The sequence below is a fragment of the Notolepis coatsorum genome (genome assembly GCF_963971535.1).
Source record: "Notolepis coatsorum genome assembly, chromosome: 6".
NCBI lineage: Eukaryota > Metazoa > Chordata > Actinopteri > Aulopiformes > Paralepididae > Notolepis > Notolepis coatsorum.
Window position 1 is genome coordinate 99,716,769 of NC_140170.1, and position 15,641 is coordinate 99,732,409.

Genomic DNA, 15,641 nt, shown 5'->3' on the forward strand with positions numbered 1-15,641 from the left:
GACAAACGTAATGGGAAAGTTAAGAGTGTAGAAAGGATGAAGGGAGGGGCAGAGAAGGAGGAGACAGGGACGATAGTCATTCAGTTTGAGGGTGAGGTTAGTCCGAAAGAGGTATTTTTAGGGTATTTGGCATATAGGGTTAGGGAGTTTGTGCCGAAACCGTTGAGGTGTTACAGGTGCCAGGAGTTTGGACATATAGCTAAGTTATGTAGGAAACAGTGGCGGCTGGTCAATAGGGGCGCTAGAGCGCCGCCCTCCCTGGTTAAAAGAGAGAAGAAGACTTTTTTTTTAAGAGCCCAGAAATCAAATAAACATGTTTAAAATTAATAATATTTACTCATTTTAAGTATGTTTGTGTTTCCAATGCACAATATAACGTTAATATATCAAATATAAATAATTGTTTTCAGTAACAGGAAGTGACTGTCTGCTAGAGAATAATACCGCCTCTATACTTTCCATAGCCGCATTTCTCCTGGGCTAGACGCATAGCGCTTACAGTGGGCGTGCACTGGTTTCATCGCTGTACTGTCACAGCCAATCAGTGCGTAATTCGCTGTGCGTTGAAATATGATGTATTATGATGGAGACCGGGCGCGTTTTAAAGCGATCTATTATCATCTAAGCAAGCAGCATCAATAATTTCCGTAGCCGCATTTCTCGGAGACGCTCTCTGATTGGCCAACGCCAGTTTCTACACTGGAAAGCTTAGCCACTCTTCGTTCGAAGTAGGTTAAGGTAACGTTAGAGTTTGTCTTAGAGCGTGACGGCAAGTCTTTCGACGGTTAAGCTTAGGCACTCTTTCAAAGTTGGTTAAGGTTAGAGTTTGTCTTAGAGCAGGGCGATAGAACGCCAGGTAGTTTGCAGGCTGTTCGACGCGGAAATGGGCAAAGACACAGCTCGTCACTCACAGTACTTGTTGCCTAACTTGGCTAACAAGAAGCTATATACTGTATGGATGCAGTGGACATGGATGGACCTCAACACAGTCTGGACAGTGGATATACTTTATCAAGCCCTTCTGCCTGCTGGACAGTGGTGCGTTTCAACTTAACAAGTGAGAGTCTCTCCTCTCTCTCTCTCTCTCTCTCTCTCTCTCTCTCTCTCTCTCTCTCTCTCTCTCTCTCTCTCTCTCTCTCTCTCTCTCTCTATCTCTCTCTCTCTCTCTCTCTCTCTGTTAGAGCGATGCTGTGTTGTTGTTGAACTAATAATTTAGCTGCGGGGGGGCCATAATGACCCGGACAATGAATGGTAACTTGTTAAAAAGGACAAGATATACATAAGTGATTATTTTTGCATGGATCAGAGAGAGAGTGAGAGAGAGAGAGGGGGGGATAGGGAATATAGAGAGAGAGAGAGAGAGAGAGAGAGAGAGAGAGAGAGAGAGAGAGAGAGAGAGAGAGGAGAGAGAGAGAAGAGAGAGAGAAGAGAGAGAGAGAGAGAGAGAGAGAGAGAGAGAGAGAGAGAGAGAGAGAGAGAGAGAGAGAGAGAGAGAGATGTGCGCGTGTTTGTGTAGGGCATATTGGAAGCGTGGCTGCATTTGACTGACTGTGATCATATATTGATTGATGGCAATGGTGATAGTTGTACCTACTTAAATATTCGCCAATGCGTGGTACATGTTTGCAAAATGTTTGGTATAGCGCCCCTCATGAGAAGAATGCACCGGCCGCCACTGGTAGGAAGGGGCAGAGATGTGGTAGATGTAGTGGGGAACATAAGTATGGGGAGTGTGAACAGGGAGTGGAGCCGAGGTGTTGTAGTTGTGGTGGGAAGCATAGTGTAGCGTATTGGGGTTGTGAGGCGATGAAACGAGAGGTAGTGGTCCAGCAGGTGAGAAGGGAAGGTAGGATTTCATATGCAGAGGCAGCTAGGAAGGTAGGACAGGGAAAGCAAGACAAGAAGGGCTTTAGAGAAGGGCAGTTGGCAGTAAGGATAGTGCAGGAGGATCAGGGAAAGCAAGATAGGGAACAGGGTTCTAGAAAAGGGCATCTGTCAGGAGAGGAAGTTCAGGAGGAGAAAAAGAGGGTGTGGGGGGAGAAGTTGGATATAGTGGCCTTTGTGGCAGGAGTAGTGAATACAACAGCGATGGTTAGCAGTAGGACAGATAGGACCAAGTTGATAGTTCAAGCAGCAGTGGGACACTTGGGTATGAAGGGGTTGACAGTGGAGGAAGTTATAAGGGAGTTAAAGAGGGTGGGTGATCAAGTAGGAGAGTTAGAGATGGGGGGTGTGAGTGATCGAGTAGTCCAGAGTCAGGCCACAGGAGGCGAAGCATGTCTCGCGGAGGGGGACTCAGTCAGGAGGAAGCAGCGTTAGCTGCACTCCAGGATGGTGAACGCAGAATGGACATTGTGGGAGGTAAAGTGGTCCAGAAGATGGCAGTATTGCAACATTAAGACCGTGTCAAGCTAGAGGAGGTGGCGGTAATGCACCCAGAAGGATGTGCCAACCGCCAATACAATTCAAAAGAAGAAGAAGAAGAAGAAGAAGAAGAAGAAGATAATTTAACAGAAGGTTTGTCTTCTGTGCCTGGGTTCTACCAGTACCTATACAAAATATAACAAAGCCAAAAAGCCTAAGCTAAATGTTTGGTAGCATGACCACATGTGGGGACCAGGGCTAAACCAATTAAGGCTGTGAGGCAACCATTATAGGGCATGGGGTAGCCCCATGACACTGCCCAACGAGAGGGCATGCCGAACATTCTACCTCACGCACCTGAGAGTGGTTGGCAATCAGCTTGTCGGGAGACTACTAGTACTGCTGGTTGCCTTCCACTCATTGCCAGGTTGTTCTGTATGCTACCATCAACCGCCGCGCTCCTGGTGAGACATCGTATTCGCTCTCTATAATCCCACGGGAGGATTTCCTATGTTCTTCTCACTGGGAGTCGTGCCATCCGTTGCTACCATCTACCGCCGTGTCTCTGGGGTGAGACGTCGTGCCAGCTACTGCCCTACTCCCTCTTTGTTGACCTCGTTCCTGGGGTGAGGCCTCGTCATCGCTCTCTATAGTTCCACGGGATGATGCCCATGTTCTCACTCCGTTCCCCTTGGACCCCCTGTTTGCTGTGTTGCCCGTCGGCAGCGTTCTGTACGAGACCAGACTCCGAACTTTCGTTTTCATTCATGGACTCAAGAAGATATTACTGTGTACTTTTTGTTCGCCCTTTAAAAGGACAGTGCTGCATTTTTTTCATTGTTCATGGACTCTAGTGTATTTCACCCTTAACACTTTGGATGCCACACCCGAGATTTCTCAGGTTTACCCCCCGACCGCTGAATGCCCATCACAAGATCGTTTATTTTTATTAGCGTTCTGAAATCATATTGCATCAAGCGAGCCTACCGTTGGATATCTAGGCACCGCCGGCGCTCAGATGTGAAAAAAGCGCCCCCTATCGTCTCCCAGATGGTAAATCACCGTTTTGGAGTGGACTCAATGAAAGTGAATGGGAGAACGGATTTCTGACTCCACATTTTACTTTTCACTGATGTAACCGGGGTCTACCAGAGTTCATTCTGGAACCTTGGTGCCACGGCGAATATGTGTTCTACTGTACACACGATGGATCAATACAATTATCGATTTTTTTGAATGGCGATCGGAAATTGGAAAAAACCATTTGGATACCATCTGATGTCAGGTAAGGAATCTATGTTATCAGTCTTAGGATAATCAGACTCGTTTTCACGGAGATATGAGCGTTTCCACTATATGTGATATTGCTGTTTCACTGTAAAAGCCATCAGGAAATAAGAGCAGCGATTATCAGCGTGCGGCACGAGCGTGCGTGCGCACACATATACTATCGATCATCTAGCGTTTATTTGAAAACGATTCATAAATAGACCGACAAATGACAACGTTCTGGAATATTCCAGTAAAAGATGATTATCATCATAGGGTTGTTTTTTCCGCGAAAACTAGTGATTTTCAAAATGCTATCAAACGGAAATGAAGCGATAAAAAAACAATCTGCCTTGACAATGTTGACTGGAAAATGAGTCTTTGATAAGCGACGGGCAGATTAGACACATAGCCATAATTTAAAACATAGATTAGGCGATATTAAGTTAACATTGGAGTGGGTTTGGGCATCAAGGGGGAAAAAAGGAAAACATGGCGTGGCATCCAAAGTGTTAAAGGGTCAGTGCTGCCTTTTTTCCCTGTGCAATAAATAATGCCCTGTTTTTGGCTAACTCTCATACCTGTCTTGTGTTGTGCTATTGGGGTCGCTATACAAATCCCTAACACCATGTACATCACCATGACAACGTACATCACCATGACAACATACATCACCATGACAACAGACATTACCATGACAACTTACATCATCATGACAACATATATATCAAGTATATAAATACAAGTTGACAAAATGTGTACCTTAAATAAAGGAATAGATTGCTCTCTTTGGGTAGGGTAGGTAATAATTCCTACCACTAATTTGTGTACGTGGTAAATGTGTTCTAGTTCAGCCTGATACCAGGCTACGTTGCAGTAGTGTAGACATGGATACACCCACTCAGCTCACATGTTTTGACGTGGGGGGAGAGGGCACAGCATAATAAAGCCATGAATAGGTCAAATGCAAGGGCTAAGAAGCAATCAAACCTAGGCTATAACACACAAAGACATGAGCTTGCTGATGTTGGCGATTCAGCACGTGGTCTGAGAAAGGAAATAATTTCTTGATGTTTGAGTTGATAAACGTAAAGAAACGTTATGACTAGGGATGTTCGATATTGGATTTTTTACCGATATCCCATATACCGATATTGTCCAACTCTTAATTTCCGATACCGATATCAACCGATACCGATATATGCGGGGTTTCCCCCCCCCAAAAAACTGAATAATTTCAGGTAATTAACATTACATATCTCTTGTCGTGGAATTAACACAACATTATGCATACTTTTGACAATAAATATAATTAGTTCTTACTTGCTTGCCTGGGTAAATAAAGGTTAAATAAATGTAAAAAAAAAAGAAAAGAAAAAAAATTTAACCGATAACGATAATTTTCGATATTACATTTTAATTCCAATATCGGCCGATAATATCGGTAGGTCGATAATATCCCCACGCTTGGATGGTGATGGTATATAGGAATAACATGTCGGTAGCTGGATAGGAATAACATGTCGGTAGCTGGATCTTTATTATAGTGAATTGGTGATGAATTACCCCAGTGCATGAATCATACAGGACTTTTTTTAATTTAGCAATGCCTTTACAACATGATCTAACAATAAAGAAAAAATAAATGCACACAAAAATAGTGGCAATTAATATTTTAGAGACCCTCCAGAATTTCCCAAACCATGTTTTCAAGGGAGCTCATGTCTTATTAAGAAGAGCCAAGCTCCCCTAGCTCCCCCATAGTCCACACCCTGGATACACCATGGGATAGTGAAGACAGATGGAAACATTAACATTAATGAGATGACAAATTTGCACCTATTATACCAATACTGTAGACCATTTTTATGTACCGGTAATTCCTGAGATGTGCTGCTTCCAAGATATGTTTTCATCAACTAATCGCCCATTAAATAATTTCACAAAGGTAGGCTAATGTCTGATTTCTTGCATTTCATCAATACAGTAAATTGTAGACCACGTTGTATGTTGACGTACTGCATGTATTAGCGGTTCTGTAACAAAGTAGGTGGAATATGTGAACATCAACGGTTAATTGAAGGCTGATAACCAATCGTGATTCTAGATAGCGGTGGCTAATTTCTTCTGTAGGCAGATAGAGCTCTGTGGCAGTTTAATGTCTCTTCCGAAGCGACTGATGATAAAATCTCTGGGCATATTTTAGAGCCTCTTCATAATATTTCCATCGCTCACATTTGACCTTTAATATTTTGACATTCAATTGCATTGTGGGGAGATGGTGATGCCAATAATGCAGAGCTCTTCCTGCTCTGTCTCCCATGGAGACCAGCCCCCGCCGCCTGCTCCAATCATGCAGATCACTCCATGGAGGAACCGCAGTCTCTCTGCTGCTTCAAGCTGCAGTAAAACTAGGGAAACTCTCAAGTTCTCAGATGATTTGTGAGCTGAGCTGAATCTGCTGATGGTGTGTGAGCGGGAGAGCGAGAGGGGATGCGGGATGAGGCGGCCCTGCAGATGACGTGTCTGCAGATGACGTTATAGTTGGTCTCATTTAGGAAAGGTTCTTCTCAAGCAGAAAAGTAGGTCTTACCACCAAACCCGAATCAGTCCAAGTTGTGATTAATGCAAAATAAAAATAAAAATCTTGATTTAGCAGTTTAGTGTGAAAAGAGAGCAATATGTTCCATTATTTAAGGTGCATATTTTGTCAACCTGGATTTATATACTTAGATGATGTATGCCGTCATGTTGATGTCAGTTGTCATGATGATGCAAGTTGTCATGATGATGTAGTGTGATACGCTACTAAAACATCTGCTCTTATCTAAAACATGAGCGCTGACATGATAAATGTCATGAATAATGACATGCCACAACAGTATTTATTTGTCTTCATATTCTTTGAAAAGAGTATACAGTGGAATGGAAGAAGTCAGAGGTCGGAGAAGATCAGTGAAGGTACAATGAAGATACAGTGAAGGTACAGTGATTGGTCAAGGGAGAGGAGGAGGTCTGTGGAGGAGGTTGTGTGAGCTCTTATATCTGTGAGATGACATAAGATACAGGTGTGATGTGTGTGTATGTGTCTGTCTGACTGTGTTTGTGTGCGTGTCTGTTTGTGCGTGTGTCTGTTTGACTGTGCGTGTGTGTGTGTGTGTGTGTGTCTCTTTGACTGTGTGTTTGTGCATGTGTGTCTGTTTGACTATTTCTGTTTGTGCATGTGTGTCTGTCTCTGACTGTGTCTGTTTGTGTGAGTCTCTGTTTGTGTGCGTGCATGTGTGTTCATACATATTTACGTGCATGTGCTCGTGCCAGTGTTTCCTAATGGAACGTGTTCCAGCTATTGATTTGTTTGTCACACTGCTGTTCCACTGCTCAGGCTGTCTGGACAGGATGTGTTTCTCTGATGTGTTGTCTGGGACGGATCACACAGAACAACACTCCCATTACCGTTTCTTCGCACATTAAATCGCTCTAGTGTTTGCCTTAAAATATTAAAAATAAACGACAACTTTGCCTTGTGTAACATTGTTAATGTTAAGGGTGCTGTAAATTGTACCTTTTTTGTTCAAATGAGTGGTCTACATGTTGAAATAATAGCTACATTCCGACAGCCATCACTAATAATGAAGAGAAAAATAATAGAGTGTGCTGCACTGATTCAAAGAAATATGACAATGGTCATGTTGAATTAAATAATCAGGTGTTCTTCAAGGATCAGGGAATCGGTATTAGATTAAATACAGAGGTTGCCCAGCTTACTTATAATGGAAGTCCATCCTAGATAGGTGGCATAGTATGTGGCAGTCTGCATGGAACCTGATGCACTCTGATTGTGAATTAAAGATCCTTTATTGGAACATGGATATGGAGGGGGTAATGAAAAGAATAATGCATGTATGTATATGTAATAATCATATAAATAATCATGAGGTAAAGTGAGCTGGTGACCCTGCTGTTATGTTGTCAGGGACAACAGAAGCAGGTGCATGTCTAAAGGATCGGTTGGGGAATTGTGTATGCTTTTGTTTTTACTGTTAGTGCTCATGTAGTACATACGCATGTTTCATTCTCACAGCAATCCATCTTTTTCTCCATGCAAGACGTGCGGCTTCAATTGCCCCGTCTAGAGTTCAACTCAAGCGCCGGGGGGGGGGGGGGGGGGGCAATTGCTCATCCATACTGTAGAGAATCCAGTACATATGATTCGCCAGATACATGCAGTGCCAATTCTCTATGGTCCTGTGACATAGCCTTGAACTATTCAGATGTAATTGAAAAACATGTTACCATAAGAAAATCACATAGATTTCCAAAAATGTGATCAATATTTTGTATAATGGTGTTTTTTATTTATTTTGTGTATGTATTTTATCCCTAATAGATGATTTTCCATTTTCCATATGCTTTCCAATGCTTGCGGTAAAAAAGGTTGGATTTAAAGGTATCATTTTGTAACTTTTCAAAAATGTTGAATCTGTGGAACATTTACTGTATATATCTTTCCTGAATAAATTAGTCTAAATAGAATTTTGGATCAGCACTTCTTGAACAAGCTGTTTTTCGTATAGCACACACCACATTTAAAATGCATTATTCCCTTCCCTGCCCGGCTAGCCCACAGTGAAAAAATAAAAACCTTTTACAAACTCGGCAGTAGGTAGGCAGTGTTCCTGGCTCCAGAATTTACTGTAATTGATTGCTTCTGTTCTTGGTATGACATGACAAAGTGCAATTCATCTGAACAGCTTGTAAAGGCTTGGTGCCTCTGCAGACTAGAGAATTGGGCCGGATTTAGGCCTGATTCACCCCTCCCGACCATCATGGGGGCGTTCACAATTTCAGGCTGGTCGGAAAAGATTGTCTGCTTGATTATCCTGTAGTGCAAGGCTCTGACCGTTTCAATGTGAAGCCTCCCAATTTGCTCACAAGGCAATGGCAAGTTTGGTCGGGCAAACCAAACATTTTGAATAATTACAACTCAAAGTAGTTGTGTGGGGGAACCGCAGAAGAGAAACTGAAGCTACAGTTAAACAAATTATACCTTCAGCAGAACTCCCATGGAACCCGGGACGGACACTCACAATATCAATAGAAAATAGTGGATATTGATGAACTCGTGGCGGTCCAAGAAATTGTCTTTCAGTCTCTATTGATCTCAACATGTTTCTGCAGTAATCCTGCATAGGTATGGACATTGCATTTACAATGATATATTGATGTCAAAATATTCCTAGTAGCTAACTGGCGCCCCCAAAAGTGGCAATCTGTGGCGCCATCTCCTGGATCTCAGATGTAGTGGTGGATGCGGGTTGGCCCAGCGCAGCCCCACTCTCTCTTCCAGGCTGCCGCCAGCCATCACTGAACTAGGAAAGACAGCTTCTTCTCACTTCGCACCTTGGGCATGAAATGGGCTACAAGACCATATCCACTTAGATACCCTGGGCCCTCATTTATCACCAATTCTTAGAAAGTGTTCTATTTTCGTACTTAAGCACAGAATTTAGAATGTGTGTACGCACAGAAATATTGGGATTTTTCAACCGTGCGTACACGGGTCCTACGGTCCTCCATGTTGATAAATACCATTTTGTTCTTACCGTCAATGCTCGTGCACGATTATCCATATATGGTCATGAAACACCCCCCATGGGATGTGAAATAATGGACTGACCCGAGTGAACTATGAGAAACTCCACGAGCGAGATTGTTCACGGCGGCGCTGCCGAACCAAGAAGACACAACCCGTGTTATGGGATAAATAAAAGGCTGGCGGACTTGTACACGGTGATGTCAGATATCAACGACTCCCTAAGACCATTGCTGCAATTCTGCCTGGACAGCTCAAAATACTAATAAAGGCCGTTCGTTGACCACTGTTTGGCGTTGGTGTGTCATTCTAACCATGCTGGAATATGAATGCCTTTATTAGTTTTGTTCGATTGGCTACCGGGTATAATATGATTTGTACTAGAGGCATACAATCTATTTTGTTGTCGGTATTAGGTAGCCTATATGAATTACATATAATAGCAGCCATAGCCTACATTATGCAACAGTAACTTGCGCATATATAATATATCATATTCCTATATATGTCTCCCAGGAATCGTGGGGCTCTGGGGAATAAAGGTTGGGAACCCCTGCTATAGCCATTATCCTTTATAATGTTATAGGCTATTTTATTTACAGTTTACTCGATCAGCCTACCCAGCATGTAATACGTTCTTTGTTATAACTCAACTCGTTATTGTTTTGCGCATAGATTTCAGAAGTGCGCTAACGTTTTGATTTATGTTTGGAAGGCTTTGACATTGTGGGACGGGGTGGGTGGAGTTTCGAAGTTATGTAAGCAGAATACAAGTCATATCACCCACACGATGCTCTGTATCCAGAGCATGTATGCTTTTCATTCATTTAAGACACATTTATTGCAAGGGTTTTGTAATACACATAAACTCAACAAATAACCTCTGTTCTCGTTGCAATGTGTTTTTAATTATTTCTTTATACAGTAGGAAGGGGGAAGAACACTATATTGTGCATGTTCATATGACTTGTATTCTGCTTACAGCTTCGGGGTTCCACTTGTTTCGTTTAACGTTATGGCAAAGCCTTTTGAATGTGGTCGGGCGTTCCCGTGTTTCTGCGGTCTGTGCGCAATATAATAACCAGTTGAGTTAAGCGGAGCGCAGTCAGTACACCCCGTATATTCCGATAACGCTATATATAAACCATGCTGCATTCATTCGGAGAGAAAGACCTATTATTCCAAATGCTATTTATAGGGTTTTGACCATAATTACACTACTGTTGCTATTTTACAATGAACTATAATGAATTACGGGCCATACAGAACACGCCAGTGTTGAAACTAATGCACAGAAGCTTATTTCCGCGTTGTAATATTCATATTCTACCACCGGGCGCCAGGTACGCATGCTTCGAGCTGTGCGTAGATATACGCACAAAGTTCGAATTGATAAGTCCCACACTTTGCTTAGAAATGATCGTACGCACGGGTTATGCACATATCTGTGCGTACGCACCATTGATAAATGAGGGCCCAGGTCTCTCTTGGCAAATTTAAATCTCTGTTACATAACTTCTTACAAGATGAATGTCGCTGCTTTCTGTAGTCGGGGTCCCCACTGCAAAATTACTGTATTACCCTCAGTCATACACTTTTACTATCATGTAGGCTATTCTGTTTTTGTGTTTTATGTGATGTATTGTATATTGTATACATGTGTTAAAGTTAGATGTTATGTATGATTGCAAGTAACTGTCTAACTGTGTCTAACTGTTTCCACAAGAGGGCGCTATAGGTGGAGCTGCTAATGCTGCCGCCAGGTATAGAGGTATAAAAGGAGATGTCGACTCCCCCTGTCTCTTCCTCGGTCGCTCTCACAAGAGAAGGACTCTCATGTACTGCTGTGTACCAATGTGAAATAAACCACGCCGTTTAATGGCTAAAGAGAGAAACCATGCCTCATGAACATATTATTGTCGCCCCATAGCTGACTCTGTCAACAGGTTATGGGCCCAGATCACGCAGGGGCGAAATAATAAAGGGTAGCTAGTTTAGCTGAAGTATAGGCACCGGGAGCACCGCGTGGCTAAAGGATAGGCCAACAAGAGCTAAAGCTACGCCTACCATCAACAAGAGGATGGCAACAAAAGGAAAGAGCAAATGGTCCTCGTTCAACGGAAGAGCCGAGGACTATGAGCTCTGGGAAGAGCGCATGTTGTGCTGCATGCACGGTGTGGGACTGAAGACGACGATCTTGGCGGCCCCCACGGGAGAAGTAACGGCGGCCGCGCGAGCCCTGGACAACAAGCATAATGCAGATGCATACTGTGAGTTAGCACCACTGCTCGACGACACAAGCTTGGGGCTGATATTCCGCGACACTAAGGACAAAGGCAGAGAAAGCCTGAAAGTGTTGAGAGAATAATATATCGGACAAGGAAGACCTCGAATCGTATCCCTCTACATAACACTAACAGCACTGAAGAAGGGGCACACCGAGACTGTGACCGAATATGTCATCAGAGCTGAGCAGATCATTACGGCGCTGAAGAGTGCAGCAGAAGCACCAAGCGATGGACTAATGATGGCGATGGTGATGAGAGGACTACCGGAGCTGTACAAACCGTTCACACTACTGGTAACACACGGTTCAGCGGAGTTCAAGGCCAATGTGTGAAATTTCGAGGCCTCAGAAGATACCCACCCAGCCGCCGCGGAGGCGGGAGAGAGGGTGCTGAAGGCCCGAGCGACGCAGAGAGAGAAGACCAGGCCCACGACGGAGCTGGTGTTTTGGCGATGCGGAGAAAAAGGCCATCGGAAAGATAACTGCACAAAGACTGTTTGGTGTAGCTTCTGCAAATCCACGGGGCACACAGACAAAGTGTGCAGGAATAAACGCGACCAGAGCGCGCGGTACCCGCATGGACAAGATGGCGGCAGTGGACAAGATGGCGACGACGGTGGACGTGAGACGGATCGAGACGACGCCCGGAGAGTAGCGGGTCAAGAGGACTTCATCTTCGAGGCGCAGACAGCGTACGTCACCCGGTCAACGCAGCTGCAGCAGGCCCAAAGGAAGGGACTGATCGTGGACACAGGTGCGTCGTCCCACGTCATCAACGACAGGAATCGATTCAAGAACTTTGACAACACCTTCGACCCGGAGAGACACAGCATGGAGCTGGCAGACGGGAAGCGCACCTACGGGTTGGCGCAAGGGAGAGGAGACGCACAGGTATGCCTCATAGACAGTGAGGGGCGCCGGTGTACAGTGACGTTAAAGAACGCTCTCTACATACCCTCGTTCCCACAATAACTATTCTCTGTAAAATCTGCTACTGCGAACGGTGCCAAAGTGTTCTTCAATGAAGGTAAAAAATGTTCTTGTAGAGCCTGACGGTACGCGATTTAACATAGGTGTACAAGAGAATGTATTATCTGCAAACAGAGTGTAATGACAACGACAAGTGTAATAATAATGATATGTGTAATGTGACTGTCAGTCACGATATTCAGACATGGCATGAGATTATGGGTCATTGTAATTACGAGGATTTACTGAAACTGCAAGCAGTGACAGAAGGCATGCACATTGAAGGTGAAAAGCATAGACCTGACAAAGAATGTGTAGTGTGCATAAAAGGGAAGTTCACTCAATCGAGAAACAGAAATCCCACAGAAAAAGTAAAGGTACCACTTGCGCTAGTTAACACAGATCTAGCCGGTCCAGTAAGCAACGAGTCCATAGGAGGCTTTAGATATGTACAGTCTTTTACAGATGTGTGTACAGGGGCAGTGTTTGTTTACTTTCTCAAAGCAAAGAGTGACACACTCCAGGCCACGGAGAAATTCCTGGCAGACGTAGCCCCTTATGGTAACATAAGATGCTTGAGGTCCGACAACGGAACCGAGTTCACAAATAGATCAATCACTGTTGAGAAGGAACAAGATAAGACATGAGACGTCATGTCCATACTCCCCACACCAGAACGGAGTGGCAGAGAGGGAAGGACGTACTCTTTTCGAAATGGCTAGGTGTAAGCTAATAGCTGGTAACCTACCTAAGAGCCTATGGCATTATGCGGTGCAAGAAGCCGCTTACACCAGAAACAGGTGCTTTAATAAGCACACGGGCACCACCCCGTATACAGCACTGACAGGAAAGAAATGCAATCTAGCTAGAATGCACACATTTCGATCAGTGTGTTATGCTTACCAGCAGGACAGAGGAAAGCTCGAGTCCAGATGTGAAAAAGGACTCTTTGTAGGGCATGACAAAGGAAGCCCCGCTTCCCTAGTCTATTATCCCGGTAAAGGGAAAGTGCAGAAACACAGGCTAGTCAAATTTGTCACAAAGACAACATGTGAGAACGAGACACAGACAGAGGAGCCAGAGCTGGACTCCAGAGTAAGGTGTGAAGAAACAGAGACACCTCAGCCTAGTGTACTTAGCACGGTCGTGCAGACAGACAGTCAGCAACCCCCAGAGTATGATGACGAGGAGCACCCGAGGGTGACGTCACATGCCCCAAGCAGTGGGAGGTATCCCTCACGGGAACACAAACCCGTAAATGGGAGAGAGCAATGGATGAGCAGATGAGGTCCCTAGAGGACAACCACACCTTTATTCTAACCAAGTTACCAGAGGGCAGACAGACAGTGGGAGGGAAATGGGTATACTCAATCAAGGAGGGTATTGAAGGCCACGACAAGTACAAAGCCAGGTTCGTAGCTAAATATTCAAATACTGAAGGAGGGTACTCCATGTTTAAATACGGAAGGAGGGTGGCTACTAGGGGTGTAACGGTACGCGGATACGTACTGTACCGCGTCAATGTGGTCCTCCAGTACAGTACGGGCTGTGCACCGTACGATTGCAACGGTGCAGAACCTTTTTTTGCAGAACTTAAATCCCCCCGGCCCCACGTAATTTATCAACAACACTGCAGTCTGCTGTGAGCATTATAAAACAAACATGTGTTTAACCGACCGTGAATTAAAGTGTCAATGCTGTTTGTCATTTTAACAGCAGATACTTTCTTAAATGCCATCCTATCGACAGAGCAGTGTGACGGGGAGCTCTGATGTGTTCGCTTGCTGGTGTTAGCATTAGCTGAAGAGCTAGTGTGGTATATTTCTGTATCAAAAATGTAATTCCCACAAGCATCTTCAGCTACAGGTCGGGATTCTATTGGTAAGGAAGTACAGTCAGTTAGTTGAATGAACTAGAATCTAAAAAGGTGTCTCTCTGGTAACTATAGAGTTCACCCGAGGGCACATACTATGTAAATAACAGGACTCGGGGCTGCCAGATACAAGGCAACACACACTGTATTTAAATATAGTCAGGGATTCTGGCTTTCCTGAGACAATAGGAATACCGCCTTCAGGCTGTTTTGACTTGCCAGGTAAACACTAAAAACAGTAGGCCATTGAGTAACTATCCTTCCCCTGATCGCATTTATGGTCAACCTATAGAAATTACAGGAGACCTTTTGCTACTGGAACAATGGAGGCTGACACGGACTCCTACATTTGAGTGTGACAGCCTCCCCCAGCTGCAGATCAAACAAGTTACTAGGAGAACATTTAAAGAACCACTACTGGCAATATGGCCACTCCCAGCCTGGCCAAAAATCAGTAAATTAGTTCTAGTTTTAAAACGTAGTTATGATGGTACTAGACACTTGAACTATACAGGAAAATAACCACAAAGTAGAGCTGGTCAGTTTAAAACAATGTAGGTCGTTTTAGACTCATCAAAGGATAAATAATAAAAACTAGTTTGGATTAAAGAAACCGTTGCAAGTAGACTTAAAATACTTGGAGAAATAATAAAATAATCTAATGATAAAGTACTTGTTAAATAAAAATAACCTAATGGAAGTAGAAATAACTTAAGGAGAATAAACTAAAAACATAAGAAAATAGTAAAATAACCTTTTACTTGAAAATAGCAAGATAAGAATTCCTTTGTGCTTGTTAAAAACCATAAATAGGGCTAAACATAGTTTCTAAGCGCCAATTAAAATCAGGAAAAAGATACACTCATGATTAAAGTATAGTCATAATTAATTCTTAATCTATTAGTCAGTCAAATGAAATGCTGTATGCTTTAAACACGTTAAAACAGAACAGTACGTTTGTGCTTAAAAAGATCCAGGAATACCCCCAATTCAAATTAAACTCCATATTTGGTGACGCAAAATGGTCGCGATATTCTTTAGCCAATCAGGGCGTAGAGCTCCGCCCCCTGACGAATCAAGTCGTCGTTTTCTAGAGGAGGAGTTTAACCTTTAAAACCGCCTGCACAATGACAGATGAAAATAAAAGCTTCTGGAAACATTCTATACACACGACAGACAGAACACACACCACCCCCAGCGGAAGACGACGGCGAACGGGAACAGACGAAGAAGAAGCTCTTTGAAACGAGAATACAAATCCCTTTGTCTCCAGGGGCAACAAGGGA

General features: G+C 43.7%; 1 protein-coding gene across 2 annotated transcripts in view; it reads right to left on the minus strand.

The window, feature by feature from the left end:
- The window catches only part of LOC311231155 (metabotropic glutamate receptor 4-like), a gene marked incomplete at both ends in the record, with an annotated part of 754,768 nt that overhangs the window by 550,272 nt on the left and 188,855 nt on the right, over positions 1–15,641 (minus strand). The gene's annotated exons all lie outside the window — the stretch shown is intronic.